At 40.7% G+C, this 15,351-nt stretch overlaps 1 protein-coding gene across 4 annotated transcripts in view; it reads left to right on the top strand.

Annotated features, from left to right (window-relative positions):
- Nucleotides 1-3,300: 3,300 nt before the first annotated feature.
- LOC137635384 (uncharacterized) overlaps nucleotides 3,301-15,351 on the top strand; it is a 54,215-nt gene continuing 42,164 nt past the window's right edge. The window contains exons 1-3 of one of the 4 annotated variants that reach the window (XM_068367851.1): nucleotides 3,301-3,375; nucleotides 3,713-3,955; nucleotides 4,096-4,171. The gene's annotated coding sequence lies outside the window, so the exon portion shown is untranslated. Of the gene's footprint in view, nucleotides 3,956-4,095; nucleotides 4,172-15,351 lie in introns of all 4 variants that reach the window. The other 3 variants (XR_011042660.1, XM_068367852.1, XM_068367853.1) reach the window with 3 other exon arrangements.

Raw genomic sequence — 15,351 nt, 5'->3', positions numbered from 1 at the left:
AACCTTCATCTCATGATTTTCTCACCTTAGCGGTTAAGAATAGATTTGGGATCTCAAAAAGCAGTATAGACTTCCTAGAAGAATACAAGTCAAAGTCAACTAGAAGACAATATGAATCATCTTGGAAGAAGTGGGTCGCTTTTGTCAAAGCAAAAAACCCAAAGGATGTCTCAATAAACTTCTGCCTGTCCTACTTCATCCACCTTCATGAACAAGGCCTAGCTGCCAATACGATAATGATGTGTAAGTCAGCATTGACTAGACCTCTTCTATACGCTTTCCAAGTGGACCTGACGAACGAAATCTTTAACAAGATCCCGAAAGCATGTGCTAGACTTATATCTGCAGCATCTCTGAAGCCCATTTCATGGTCTTTGGACAAAGTCTTACATTATGCCTCAACCTTGAACAATGAAAATTGTTCTCTTAAGGATCTTACTCAAAAAGTTATTTTCCTGTTCGCTTTAGCCTCAGGGACTAGAGTTAGTGAAATAGTAGCCCTATCAAGAGATGAGGGCCACATTCAGTTCTCAGAAGTGGGAGAACTGAATCTCTTTCCTGATCCTACCTTTCTCGCCAAGAATGAGCTACCCACTAAGAGATGGGGTCCCTGGAGAGTCAGCCCTCTGAAGGACGATGTCTCTCTGTGTCCAGTAGAATGTCTAAAGGTCTATCTTCGAAGAACTTCAGACTTCAGGGGAGGACAGCTCTTCAAAGGAGAAACCTCAGGATCAAACTTATCCCTGAAACAACTGAGGGTGAAGCTCACCTACTTTATTCTCAGATTGGCTCACTGTAGGCAGTACTTGAGGGTCTTCTTTACCATTCTTTGGTTGCCGAATGGCCTCCTAGGCGCCATCACGGCTAGGCATGTGTCCCAAAACCCTGAATCAAAATCCACCCGTCTATACCCCTTTTGTCTTCTCCCCTTTTATTTGATCATTTATCATCGTAATCTATTCAGTTTTGCATTACAACCAAATTGCTTCTTACGATATCTGACAAAATTTCTATAATTTGCAGAACTTGACCATTTCTCATCATTTTCTGAAAATTTTCTGCCTTTGTAATGATGCAATGCAAAAATATCCTGTATTTATTGATACTTCATTTCCATTGCATAACTTCTCTTTATTATTACTATTATTATTATTATTATTATTATTATTATTATTATTATTATTATTATTAGTGTTGTTGTTGTTGTTGTTGTTTTTGGTGTTGTTTTTGTTGTTGTTTCAGAATATAAACCGTCAGTTACCGGGGAAAAATTACATATTCGTTTTCTTAACAAAAATGCAAGATTAGGCATTTGCTGATATGAGGATATCAGTCTAGAACGTTCTGCTTGCGAGATACCAATCTTGCATCATTAATTCTAGAATATTCTCCTCAGCTCTCTCATCTTCGACCAATTCCTTCTCGTGTTGTAAGGAAAAAGAACCAGACTTACCAGCCTAAGATGAGCACCTCAGTTGGCACTACTGGTCGAAAGGATAATGATATGGCAACATTAGCCGAAAGAGTGACAGTTGACTCACTTCATTGGTTTGTTTTGTAAATTAAAGAAACTATATTTATGATTATTGATGCTAAGAGATAACACCTCATGATTTGTTCATGTCTGAGCAAATCGTATCAATTATCTTTTAAAAGATAAAAAAAATTATCTTTGCCTACATCCACTTCACACGAGTGGTTATTATTATTATTATTATTATTATTATTATTATTATTATTATTATTATCATTATTATTATTATTATTATTATTATTGGTTGGATCCACCATTTACGCATTTATTTCTTGTTAGCAACCTGTTTTTATTGTATACACAAAGACCACTTTCTTCTTCACGTCAACCATCTCGAACAAACACAAACAGGCTAGTGTTTGTTTTATTTTGCTTGGTGAAGGTATATATATATATATATATATATATATATATATATATGTGTGTGTGTGTGTGTGTGTGTGTGTATATATATATATATATGTATATATATATATAAATATATATATATATATATATATATATATATATATATATATATATATATATATATATACGTGTGTGTGTGTATGTGTAATGCATATGTTAATATACTTGTGTTGGAAAACACAATTGTAATTACTAGTTAATATTTCATGCATGATACCAATTTCTTAAGATACCTTGATAACTGCCTCTGCCTCACTTTAGCTATTTATTATTCTCAGATTAAATTTTTGGAAAATTATAGCGAAGAATTTCACCCATCGTTAGTTTGCGAAAATGTTGAATGTTTCCCTTAATTTCCGTTCCAGTGGTCTAAAGGTCTTTCACGAGCGGCAAAGAGACCGTCGTGGACACCATCCATATAAAGTTACTAAGCCCCCTATATACCCAGGCTTGAAACAGGGGTGCTGATGACTCCTTGGCAGTTAAACTCTTAGGTCCCTTCCCTCTCCCCCTCCCTAGCTGTACTAATTTCATTGAAATACTATAAAGGTTAAAAGGACTCTCATGAATGGCAGAGGCAAGGGACAGGAGAAGGCCCTAGGCCAGGAGACTGACCTTATATAGCATACATATGATCAGCGCCCAATCCTCTTTCCATCAAGCTAGGACCAGGGAAGGCCAGGCAATGGATATTAATAACTCAGCGGGTAAACTTATGGGTTCCAACAAAACGCCTATCATTAGATCACGAGGATGTTCAGATTGAAGACACCACTATAACCTATCGTGCTTAAGTGGGTCTCGAACTCCCATCTAACAGATTGCCAGGCAGGGATGGTTCCGGTAGGCTACTACAACCATATAAAGAAGAAATTCACAGTGTTTTCAGAATGTTTCATCGGGTGAGTGGAAGAAGTCCTTCGAGAAAAAATTAAACGCTTGGAATCCTTTCAGGACTCTCAGGGTCAAAGTAAATTTTCACTTCCGTAGATGGGCATTGCGCCATCAGTCTACCTCTCACGGTACACATTAGGCATTATTAAGTGGTATTTGCAGCGTTTTTTTTTTTTCAGTTCGTAGCTGCACCTACTTTTTTATTCCTTCTTTAACCCCTGTCCGGATTTTACTCTTCCGTTTTGATGCTCAACCTCTTAGTTATTTACCTCATAGTGTCTCTCTCTCTCTCTCTCTCTCTCTCTCTCTCTCTCTCTCTCTCTCTCTCTCTCTCTCTCTCTCTCTCTCTCTCTCTCTCACACACACGTATAGGCCAATGCTAAAGTTATTCTTATCTCTTATCTAATGTTATCTTTATTATCTTTGAAAAATCGCTCAGTTCACAGGCGATAAACAAACGAATTGAAGGAGCTATCCCGAACGTGCGCTGTAGTTTTAACAAAACGTATACCTGTGACGAACACTGAAGAAACACATTGGTAGGTCACACCAGTCTTTACTCTATTTCGTTTTCGTTTCTTTGACAACTTTGGCCATTGTTATAGCACACTAAATAAACGGAGAGTAAAAAAAGCGTAATGTAAATATTGAATAAATACGAAGTTGACTATCATACTTAGAATAAATCTAATAGTCTTCGTCCCATCACATCACGTTACTGCCTTTCGTTGGAACAGCACCAATCTATCCTACGAAATAGATATCTTCATCTTTGAATCACTTACGGCTTGTGGAGATTCATTTCTCAATACTGTGATCTTTCATCCTGAAGTTAGTGACGTCAACTCATTTTAAAGAAAAGTGTGCCTATTACAGAAAGCGTCGTGCATTGTGGATTGTATCAGCGCGCCGAAGAATTTCACGTAAACAGCGGAAAAAAATATCTTAAGTGATTCGTGAAGTTTATCCGAAATCTGCAAGTTAAACTTCAGTTTCAAATAAGTGAAGCCTTGTTAATTCGAATCTTCAATCAACAAGATCCCCTAGTCTACTTCGAGTTTTGTAGCGGTAGAGTAAAGGTTGTTTGTTCTTCCTGACGTTCCTCATTTGTTGTATTGCGTAAGTAATCATATTTTCATCAACTATTAAAAAATGTATTGCTGTAGAATATCATATAAGATTCCCATCTCCATGATGGTTTTAAATAAAAAGTGCAATGCTGTATTTATTATAACGTGACGCAATCATTGTCTTTTCAGATCTGATCGTCTTTTGTCTCTAGTTTCGCAACTCTACCTCTTTGGGCAAGAAGTTCTAAAGATCTCGATTCGTTCAGTAAGTAGACTATTCATCCTGGTTTTCTGTAGTTTGCTTATTAGGTCTATCTACTTCGATTACAGCCTATGAATCTAGTAAGACGTATTTGTCACGTGCACTCCTTAAGCGCATATATTTTAAGAATCTCATGGCAAATAGCCAAATCTACATTATCAAAAAATCAATAAAAGGAAAAAGCTTTGACCATGATGGAAAAGGGATAGAATTTCACGTGATAACCATAAAATATGTATCAAGCAACGAAAGGAAATAAAAATAAACTTCATTGGAGAGAAATTTCGTCTTATGAATATTATCAGACTCACAGTGACGATGCAAATAAGACGAACTGCATCAATCAAATTACAAAACAGGATTTTTTTTAAAAGAGAGATTTCCGCTGTATGGGACCCAGGATAAAAAATTCTAGAAAAATTTTTGATATTTAAAAAGCAGATGAACAAAAAAAAATTCATAAGAAGTATTCATAAGACCTGAAAGAGGCTACGTAGAAAGTGTTTTCAGAGTGCAATGAACAGCTCATGTTTTGGAAATCAATCTAGATGGATAATAAGGCCTAACCAAGCGTTTTTTAGTAGATATTGGTGATTAACGATATTACTTCATTCATCATTGAATGGTAGTCTTGCAAATTGAACTACCATTTTCAGATTCTTGGGATGAGGGTTCTATAGAAGCTGAAAGCTGACTTTAGCATCAAGATGTTGGTCATAACTTGCTGACGTAAGGGTTTCGATTTCTAGCTAAAACTTTCATTAAGTATGGGTGACACATAATTGTTAACGTAACCAGCCAACAACTTTGAAAAAATTGGCATCTTCAAAATTTATGGCAACAGCTACAGGCGAAACGTTAAGTTGGTCAAAGTAGATCCTTAATTGGCCATAGTCTGCAATTGATCTCCACCTGGCTGCAGACTACAAATGCCTGTGCGAGGACTAGTCCATAACACTCCTCTGATCATTGGCTTACCATATGGATGGACTGTGTGAGAAAACTTAAAGTGTAAATAAAAGCTAAATAAGTAATATTTGATCATATTTAATGTGTCTGCCCAGATTACATAACTATGGCATCAACCAAATGGCAAGGTATGATTTTCTCACTCTTAACGTGTGCACCTGATTAGTACCTGCTAAGCTAAGTGAATGTTATGAAATTACCCTCAGTGAAACATCACCGATTTATTCAATAGACTAGGTACCTTCAGCTTCAAATCACTAATGACCCACAAAGAGTTCGTATTTACTCAATAGGCACCAGACGCTGCTCGTCTTGAATTCAGTTTTGTCCTAAAGAAGCCATTCCCAACCGGGGTTCCGAGGAACCTTATGGGGATTTCACACCAGATGGCGGAGCAATCTCGCACTAGCTCTATGAATGTTAATGACTGTGGACACCAGTACACGGATGTAGGCTACATGGGCCAAGTTCATAAAATAATTAAAAAAGAAAAAGAAATATGCAAACAATTTGGCAGAGTCATGGAGGTTTCACTGCAGAATTATATGTAGGGTGGCAGAGAGTTGGCGGACTGGAGACTCACTGACTATGTACTGGGCTCATGTACAAGCTTATATGGCTGTGTGCAGATGCATGTTGGTATCATATGGCTGCCAAGGCACCACGGAGGGATGTTGTGCACTAAGTGCAGTCAGTGTAGGGTTCTCGCAGGTTATGTTTGACGATGTTCCATTGCATATAGACAACAAACTATCAACAGATAAATTGAAAAATTTCACTGCAAAGGATACTTGGCTGCTCGTTACAGCTGCATACAGCTTCATATAGCGATAATATCTTATAAAAAGCCTTTCTGAATATAACAACTCATCATCTGGATTTTTGCCTTTGCACCCTGCACATCAAATTTGATCTTGTGCGTGATGGACAGATATCTACAATTTACATACATTTTGATCCTGTAAATATCACAATGGTTTATTGAAATTCTGCAGTGATGCCACAATCACTATGATTTATGGAAAATAAGAAAACTATTATTAGTTGGAATGTGAAATATTTACAGTTATAATAAATGTATAAGGAAAAAAATAGATTTCGAGTCCTTTATGTCCATATGTTTATGCCTTTTTGGGTCCTGTGTCTCACCAGGATCAAGTTCCATGGCTTCCTGGAACTCCTTTAGGAGGGAAGATGATCCCTGAGATAAACTAAATTAACTGCATACAACCTTGGATGCACTCGGAGTGATTACGTAATGATCTTGTACAATACGGATGAATACATACAGTTTCGGACTAATTGCACAAGATTTCAGACTGACTATGTACCAGCCTGTGCAAGTCAGTCCACAGCCAAAAATTATACATGTTTCATTTATCTGAAATCGATTTTGGACTGCCTCGGAAAGGCCGGTGCCCCCACATACAACATAGGACCGAAATACGTAGCATCTCGGACTGTAGTTCGGATGACAGCGAACAGTCAAAATTTCCTATCCGAACAGATTTCATAAGTGTTATAAGCTGATCAGTTAGGACTTCTGTAGTCCCGTGTTCATATCATAATTAGTCTGTCTTGAACAAAGCGAGCAACAATTTTCCTTTTAATCATCCTTTAGTAATTGGGAAAGGCTGAGATGTTGAAATATCTACAGTATAAAGGAAGCATTCAGTTGATGAAAAGGATCAGAAGTAAAATGGCTAAATATGCACTATGTATATATATATATATATAATTTATATATATATATATATATATATATATATATATATATATATATATATACTAACACACACACACACAAACATACTGTATATATATATATATATATATATATATATATATATATATATATATATATATAATAATTAGATAATGTTTTAGTGGCATGCAAAAATCGAAGATAGTTTCTCTCTGGACAGACTATCCTGCAGACTACTTCCAGGATAACAGTAGAAATACATTTACTTTTCTCCATTTATTGTTTGGCGTCGACACGTGTTTCAAATCACTTCACGACCCTTCTTCAGGACTACATTGAGTTTTGGAATTACACTTTAATACAAAGTTTATGGTGGAAAAAACTTATATATATATATATATATATATATATATATATATATATATATATATATATATATATATATATATATATATATATATATATATATACATATATATATATATACATACATACATACCAAGGCACTTCCCCCAATTTTGGGGGGTAGCCGACGTCAACAAATTAAACAAAAACAAAAAGGGGACCTCTACTCTCTACGTTCCTCCAGCCTAACAAGGGACTCAACCAAGTTCAGATGGTACTGCTAGAGTGCCACAGCCCACCCTCCCACATTATCCACTACAGATGAAGCTTCATAATGCTGAATCCCCTACTGCTGCTACCTCCGCGGTCATCTAAGGCATAGGAGGAAGCAGCAGGGCCTACCGGAACTGCGTCACAATCGCTCGCCATTCATTCCTATTTCTAGCACGCTCTCTTGCCTCTCTCACATCTATCCTCCTATCACCCAGAGCTTTCTTCACTCCATCCATCCACCCAAACCTTGGCCTTCCTCTTGTACTTCTCCCATCAACTCTTGCATTCATCACCTTCTTTAGCAGACAGCCATTTTCCATTCTCTCAACATGGCCAAACCACCTCAACACATTCATATCCACTCTAGCTGCTAACTCATTTCTTACACCCATTCTCACTCTCACCACTTCGTTTCTAACCCTATCTACTCGAGATACACCAGCCATACTCCTTAGACACTTTATCTCAAACACATTCAATTTCTGTCTCTCCGTCACTTTCATTCCCCATAACTCCGATCCATACATCACAGTTGGTACAATCACTTTTTCATATAGAACTCTCTTTACATTCATGCCCAACACTCTATTTTTTACTACTCCCTTAACTGCCCCAAACACTTTGCATCCTTCATTCACTCTCTGACGTACATCTGCTTCCACTCCACCATTTCCTGCAACAACAGACCCCAAGTACTTAAACTGATCCACCTCCTCAAGTAACTCTCCATTCAACATGACATTGAACATGACATTCAACCTTGCACCACCTTCCCTTCTCGTACATCTCATAACCTTACTCTTACCCACATTAACTCTCAACTTCCTTCTCTCACACACCCTTCCAAATTCTGTCACTAGTCGGTCAAGCTTCTCTTCTGTGTCTGCTACCAGTACCGTATCATCCGCAAACAACAACTGATTTATCTCCCATTCATGATCATTTTCGTCTACCAGTTTTAATCCTAGTCCAAGCACTCGAACATTCACCTCTCTTACCACTCCATCAACATACAAGTTAAACAACCACGGCGACATCACACATCCCTGTCTCAGCCCCACTCTCACCGGAAACCAATCGCTCATTTCATTTCCTATTTTAACACATGCTTTACTACCTTTGTAGAAACTTTTCACTGCTTGCAACAACCTTCCACCAACTCCATATAACCTCATCATATTCCACATTGCTTCCCTATCAACTCTATCATACGCTTTCTCCAGATCCATAAACGCAACATACACCTCCTTACCTTTTGCTAAATATTTCTCGCATATCTGCCTTACTGTAAAAATCTGATTCATATATATATGTGTGTGTGTGCGTGTGTGCGTTTGTTTGTGGTGGAATTGTTCCCGGTACCACTTCTCTTGAGGACTGGCACTGAGGACTATAGAAATGTGGGTAAATTTTTCACCCCACTATCAAAAGGTATACACTAAATACAACAGCCCGTGAATCACTGTTTACATTCTTGGTCCTCTGACTTTGGAAGTTCAGCATTAGTTTGGAAGGGGTTTGTCGAAGGATTAACCTATAAATAACCGTAGTGATACTGTTATCAATGGGAGAAGGTTTCACTATTTCTCTAGTTCTTAACTAGTTTTCTTCAGTTAGGGCAGGAATACGCACAGATGAATTAAAATTGTTATTGACAAAAGTTAAATTATTTGCAGACACCAAATTGGGGAGATGCACAAGTTAGAGTCAAAGAGGGTTATGATAGAATTGATTTTTGGAGTCACTGCACTGTTGCTTGATATTCTCTTCTCTGGGTAAAGGGTTGTTCTTTATTGGTAGTTGTCGGTAAGGTCCATCTACAGATCAGAATAGGACACGCATCTTTAGGGGCGGCATCTTCTGCCCTGGTTTGGTCAGGAGAATGTTGTGATGTCCACCCATGGATGCGTCCATTGGCCACGGCAAAGAAAAGGGCCTCCTGTCTGGAATGAGCAAACACAGAGAGGGCGGATCTAAGATGCAAAACTAAGGATTGGAAAATTAGCTTGGGGGAGTGCAGCTATCAAAGGAATGGTAATCCGATTACTAATGGAGAAACCGGTGAGGCAGATGTTTAATATTTGAATTGATAGGACCAGATATAAGTTATTACTAATGTGGTATGGGCAAAGGTCAGAACTATAAATTTACAAAGGCTAATCTGAGTCAAAGAGTTTGGCTCTCGAAGAGGGTAGGAATTTAGTTAAAGTATTAAGGGGGATACAAGAATGCAAGCGGTTTATCAATAGAGGATGGGATTAGCCAAACATGTGTTTTCAGGGCTGTCAAATGGCATATACCGAAATTGAAACTCGATCATGTAGGAGAAAGGATTAAGTCAAAGATGCATTAATCTTCCTTGGGATTTCAAGAGTTAGAAGACATACAAGGAAGTAATCTACGTGATTATGGGGGATGAGTAATTAGTAATACGAAGAATTTTATCAAAGTACCTCATACTTAAAAAGAAAGGGATTGAAAAGTTACTCATTTTGATACCAAACATGGATAGGCGGGACTCAAGATCATAGCCATGCACAAGTAATAGTTATAATGATTAAGAATACAATTTCGTTTGTAACATGCTTATTCTAAGGTTAATAAACCATGGCTGAGCATTCAAGGTTAATAATTCAATACTTATCATTTGAAAATTCATATAATTTTTGGACTTGTTTGGAATCTCTGTAGGATTTTAAACATGTTCCCAATAGGAAGAAGTATCTAAGGGCGGAGGATCTGAGCTTGCAAAGCGGGGCGGTGGCTGGGTGGAGCAGAGGGCTACCCGGTCGCTGTGGCGGCCTAACTGAGGGAGGGTCAGCATAGAGGAGCAATTTGTTTGGGTGTGGGACTTAGGTTGGGGTTCAGGCAGTTTGGCTGCCGAGTGGTCAATGTAGCATGGCAGCTGGTTGGAGAGTAGAGGGCTGGTCAGCGGCTGAGGCGGTACCACTGTTGGCGGGTCAGCACTGTGAGCTGACTGAGGTAAGTACAGAGGACTGGGTGGCCATTCAGGCAGTGTGGCCGTCAGGCGGTCAATGCATTATGGCGGCAGGTTAGAGAGTAGAGAGCTGGTCCGCGGCTGAGGCGGCAAGACTGTTGGCAGGTCAGCACTGTGAACTGACTGAGTTAAGTTCAAAGGATCAGGTGGCCGTTCAGGCGGCAGGGCCGTCATGCGGTCAATGGGGTGTGGCAGCAGGTTAGAGAGTAGAGAGCTGGTCGGTGGCTGAGGCAACATGACTGTTGATGGATCAGTGCTGTAAGCTGACTGAGTTGAGCTCAGAGGACTGGATAGCCACTCAGGCAGCTGGTTAGAAAGCTGGTCAGCGGCCGAGGCAGCATGACTGTTCTGTGGGCCAGAGCAGTGAGCTGACTGAATGGAGAACAGAGGATTGGCTTGCCGCTCAGGCGATGTGGACGTCGGACAGTCAACATATATAGAGGATAGAGAATTGAGCCGCTGTGGCAACATGACCCTTGGTTGGTCAGCGCTGTGAGCTGACTGAGTTGAGTTCAGAGGCTTGGGTAGCCAATCAGGTGGCGTGGCCGTTGGGCGATTAATGCGTCATGACAGTAGGTTAGGGAGTAGGGAGCTGGGTGGCCGTTTGGGCGGCATGACCGAGGCACTGTGCACAGCGATGGAGTTATTGCCTAGCTGAACGTCGTTTATGCAGGAACGAGTCCAGGTTGGCAAGGTGCTGAAGAAAATGGCTCCCGCTGAACACGTACGGAGTTTGACATTGCTGACAAAGTGAGATCCCATGACAAAATAGACGTAATGGTCGGCTTTGATGACAAGGATGATTCCACTGAGCGTGTCATGGTGTATTTCGGTGACCACGAGTTTGATGCCACGACTCTTTAAATAGTCAGTGAGAGCGGTGATTCCTGGGACCGTAATGGTGTTGTCAGCTATAGGGCTGACAAGAGCGTGGACGTTGTGATGATACCATCCTAGAGAGCGGGACACATTGACTACATCGTAGTCCTGAGCATGTCATGTCCCCTGGCAATGAAGGAGGTGAGTGCCAGGGACTTGCAGCGTAGCTAGAGCGGGCGTGATGAAAGTATGCTGGCTTCCTGAGTCAAGGAAACCGTGCGTATAAACGGGGCATTCTCCGTACATGTTACAAGAGGTGGCAGTGGCGAGTGCAATGAATATGGTAGGCAGGTGGCTGGGCAGGGTCGTGGTGGCATTCTGAGTGACGGGTGTGGTCCTCAATGAGTCCCTTGGAAGAATGGGACACAAGGGTAGAATGTGGACTTGCTGACACCGATGGAAGACAATTAAGGTGTTGCAATCACTGGTGTTGGGTTTAGTGGCACCGCATTCATTGTAATGAGCACGTTCTTGTAGATTAGCTTTGCGTTTATTGAGGGTAGCATAGTTAAGATCTGTGGGTTGTATCTTGACAAAACAGACATGGCCCATACGTCCTACCGCCAGAGTATTCTAAGGACATGGGTGGCCGTTGTCACTATATGAGTGGCAATTGAATAATAAATGATAAGAGGCGGTGAATTAGACAACTTTTACATTGTTAATTTTCACATAAACATGAGCAGAAATCTTCTTCAAAGTGAATAATAGAACTTTAAATTAGGGCAATTACATAACAGAAGAAATGTAAGTACCTCTGTGACTTTTAAATTACTGGAACAGTTTATCACAATGGTAGTTAACAATGAATCACTTGTAATTTACAGACACACTCGGGGAGAACGGACTTAGAAGGGAAACGGCTATATGAATACGATTGTTACAACAAAAAAGGCAGTTCTTGGACATCTCATGGTGTATCGACACCAGCCATGGCAGATAAGCCTTCCATGGCAGGTGGGCCGACTGAAGGTTGCACACTCATGACTAGAGCTTGATCTGAACTCGTATTCGACTCGGACTGCCTAATATTGGCTTCCCAGCTGTTCTTATTTCTCACACATTGCTGGGGTGTATGAGGGCTTGTCTGGCCTCTGGGTAGCAGTGGCAGGAGATGCAACTGCATCAGGGTGGTTTATGCCTCATTTTCGTCCCCTTTCCCCGGTGTACCTGTTGACATGGAAACAGATTCAGTACATGCTTGGGTCAACAAATAGTTTACGATGACGGATCATCAAAAATTGGACACCAACCGACACAACTCTTGGCTAATGCTGATTGAGTAACTCAGAGCATTGAGGTCACAAAGCAACGTCTTCATGCCTGCAGTCGTCCCATTGTTATTTGTTTCCTTAACCAAATAATCTAACTTTTATAAACAAATCTTGTCTTGTAACACCGTTGTGCCAGTGTGACTGTCAGAGGGTCAGTGCCGCGGGCAGTTAGCTGGAGTGTGAAGGCCTGGGTGGCCGCTGGGCTGGTGGGACCGTCGGGAACTAATTGTGGCGTGACAGCTAGATGGCGTGGTTATGGTTTGGCACAAAGCCACGAAAAAGCTTAGTTTCGGCTTTGGTATAATGAGGCATGTGCCTTCCAGGTGGAGTACTGGTTCTCTAACCGGCCAAATGGGTTTTCACTGCTGCATCCGATGACAGTAAGAATTAAGATTTGTTCTTAGTTCCTTGAAGGTAGGGTATTCAGTTTGACCAATGTCAAGTATTTTGGACAAGGCTTTGATTGGGATTCTTTCAATGATGACCTCTCGGACGCTGTGTGAGGTATACTCATGGCCTGTGGGGTGGCGATACTGCTCTTCCAGGTTCAGCTCGGAGTGCTCGTTTCTGGGGTATGGGAGATGGTTGAAAGCTCGTATTAACTGGCTCTTAGTACGCTGACAATCGCCTTACTCTTGTTTTAGGATAGCCACTCAGTGCTGGTACTGACCGGAGGTGTACATGAAGTTTCGTATGAGAGACTTCCAAACCTCGACAGGATTTCTGTAGGGCAGCGTCCTTGTGGAATTTGTCATACTCTTTGTTGTGTACGAGAACCTTGAACGAAAACAATCAGCTTTGTCAGGATTCAATCCTGTCATCAACCACAGGGTGATTGGGATCGAACAGTGGCCCTATGATGATGATGTTGGTTGAAGCGTGTGGAGTGGGTGATCGTCTGCTGACATGGCGTAACATGAAATGGGAGAACCGTAAGTAACTACCCTTGACAGACTCATATACGTCTGTGTTACCTTCCTGCTGAGGATTACAGAGCAATGTCTTGTCGTTTCGAAGGGTGGAGAGGTGGACATTGAGCTGGTCGGTTTTCCTCTCGTCGAGGATGGGCTAATGATCAATTAAACATCAGATTTGTCTTATTGGTGTTGTTGCGAGTCATGTTCGCTGTCAGGGACCGGATCAGTTTCAGCCATTATTTCGGAAGAGTGTATGATCCGTTGACTGGAAGGTAAAGGTGGTGGGTCCGTTAGGAACCTGCTGAGCTGGATGCGCTTATTTTTTTTATTGCTACACCTTTGTACAGGCATAGGTCCGAGGGTAGGACGCAAATCATAGAATATGTGAATGGGGGCATGAAATCATGAATGTGGTTGTAGGGTTAATCGGATAGAGCAGTAAACCACAGCATACAGGATTGTGGGCCATGAGAATCACTAGTGTAATTAAACTTAGGATGAATTTTAAGGTTTGGGCAGCAAATAACTGAACTAGGGATTAAAAGCTGCATGAATCTCGTGTGATTAGGTTTAGGGTTTGGGTTAGGTTAGAGCAGCAAATCACAGAATATGCGATTGGGGGCTACAAGAAACACAAATGTGATGATACTTGGGTTGAGGTTTTAAGGGTTGAGCAGCAAATCATAGAATATATGATTGGGGGTCTCGAGAATCACTAATGTGATGGTGCTTAGTTTAAGGTTGAAGGATTGAGGAGCTAATCACAGAATACGTAATTGGGGGCTGCAAGAATTACGAATGTGATGGTATTTAAGTTGAAGTTTTTAAGGGTTGAGCAGCAATTCACAGAAAAATTGATTGCATGCAGCAGGGATCACGTGGGTGATTAGGGTTAGAGTTTGAGTTAGGTTAGAGCACGTGGTACGTGCGGTAGGGCACTTTCGTTTTTAGCATGGCTGGTTTGGGCAGATCCTTTTCCTCAACTTCTTGACATATTCTCCATACGTTTCCTCTTGATCTATCCTTTTTTTTCTGCCAACATTTTAATCGGTCTTCTTACTTCTCATCCAAACACCATTTCATTCGGGCTACATCCCAAGCTATCTTGGTAAGCATTGTGCACCTCAAATAACATCAAGGGTAGTCAGATGTCCCATTCATTTCCTATTTCGTTGTAGTACTTTGTTAACATGCTCTTAGGGTTTGATGAAATCTCTCTAATGTACCTTGGGTCTCCAGGTGATAGGCAGTAGACAGTTGTTGTCTCACATTCAATAGTTTCATCACGTCCTGAAACAATTTTGACATGAAATTTGTTCCTCGGTCACTCTGAACGATTTTCGGAATACCAAACTTTGTAAAAAAAGTTTATTAACTTCTCGGCAATTACTTTGGCACTAGTGTTCGTGACGGGTATGACTTCTGGATATCTTCTCACTGGAGACCGGCGTCAATGACCTCGGATGTCAGGATGCCTGAAAACTTTAAATCAATCAATCAATCTCACTGGAGACATTAAAGTTAAAATATGTTCGTGGCCTTTCTTCGTTCTCGGTAACGGCCCCATAATATCGATCATTACCTTGATGAAGGGTTCTTCTCGTACTTCAATCGGGTGCAAGTGAGTTTTCTTGATGTACTCGTTAGGCTTTCCAAGCATCTGACAAACGTGACATGCACCGCAAAACTAGCTCACAACCTTATGCATGCCAGGCCAGAAAAAGTGTCTCATAATCTTTTCCGTCGTCTTATTCCCATGTGTCCCGTCTCATGTGCTACGGCGATCAACTGTCTTCTCAGCAGTGCGGGAATCAATATCTGAC

This window comes from Palaemon carinicauda, unplaced genomic scaffold (genome assembly GCF_036898095.1).
Source record: "Palaemon carinicauda isolate YSFRI2023 unplaced genomic scaffold, ASM3689809v2 scaffold12, whole genome shotgun sequence".
Taxonomy (NCBI): Eukaryota; Metazoa; Arthropoda; class Malacostraca; order Decapoda; family Palaemonidae; genus Palaemon; species Palaemon carinicauda.
This window is presented reverse-complemented; position numbering and strand designations above follow the sequence as displayed.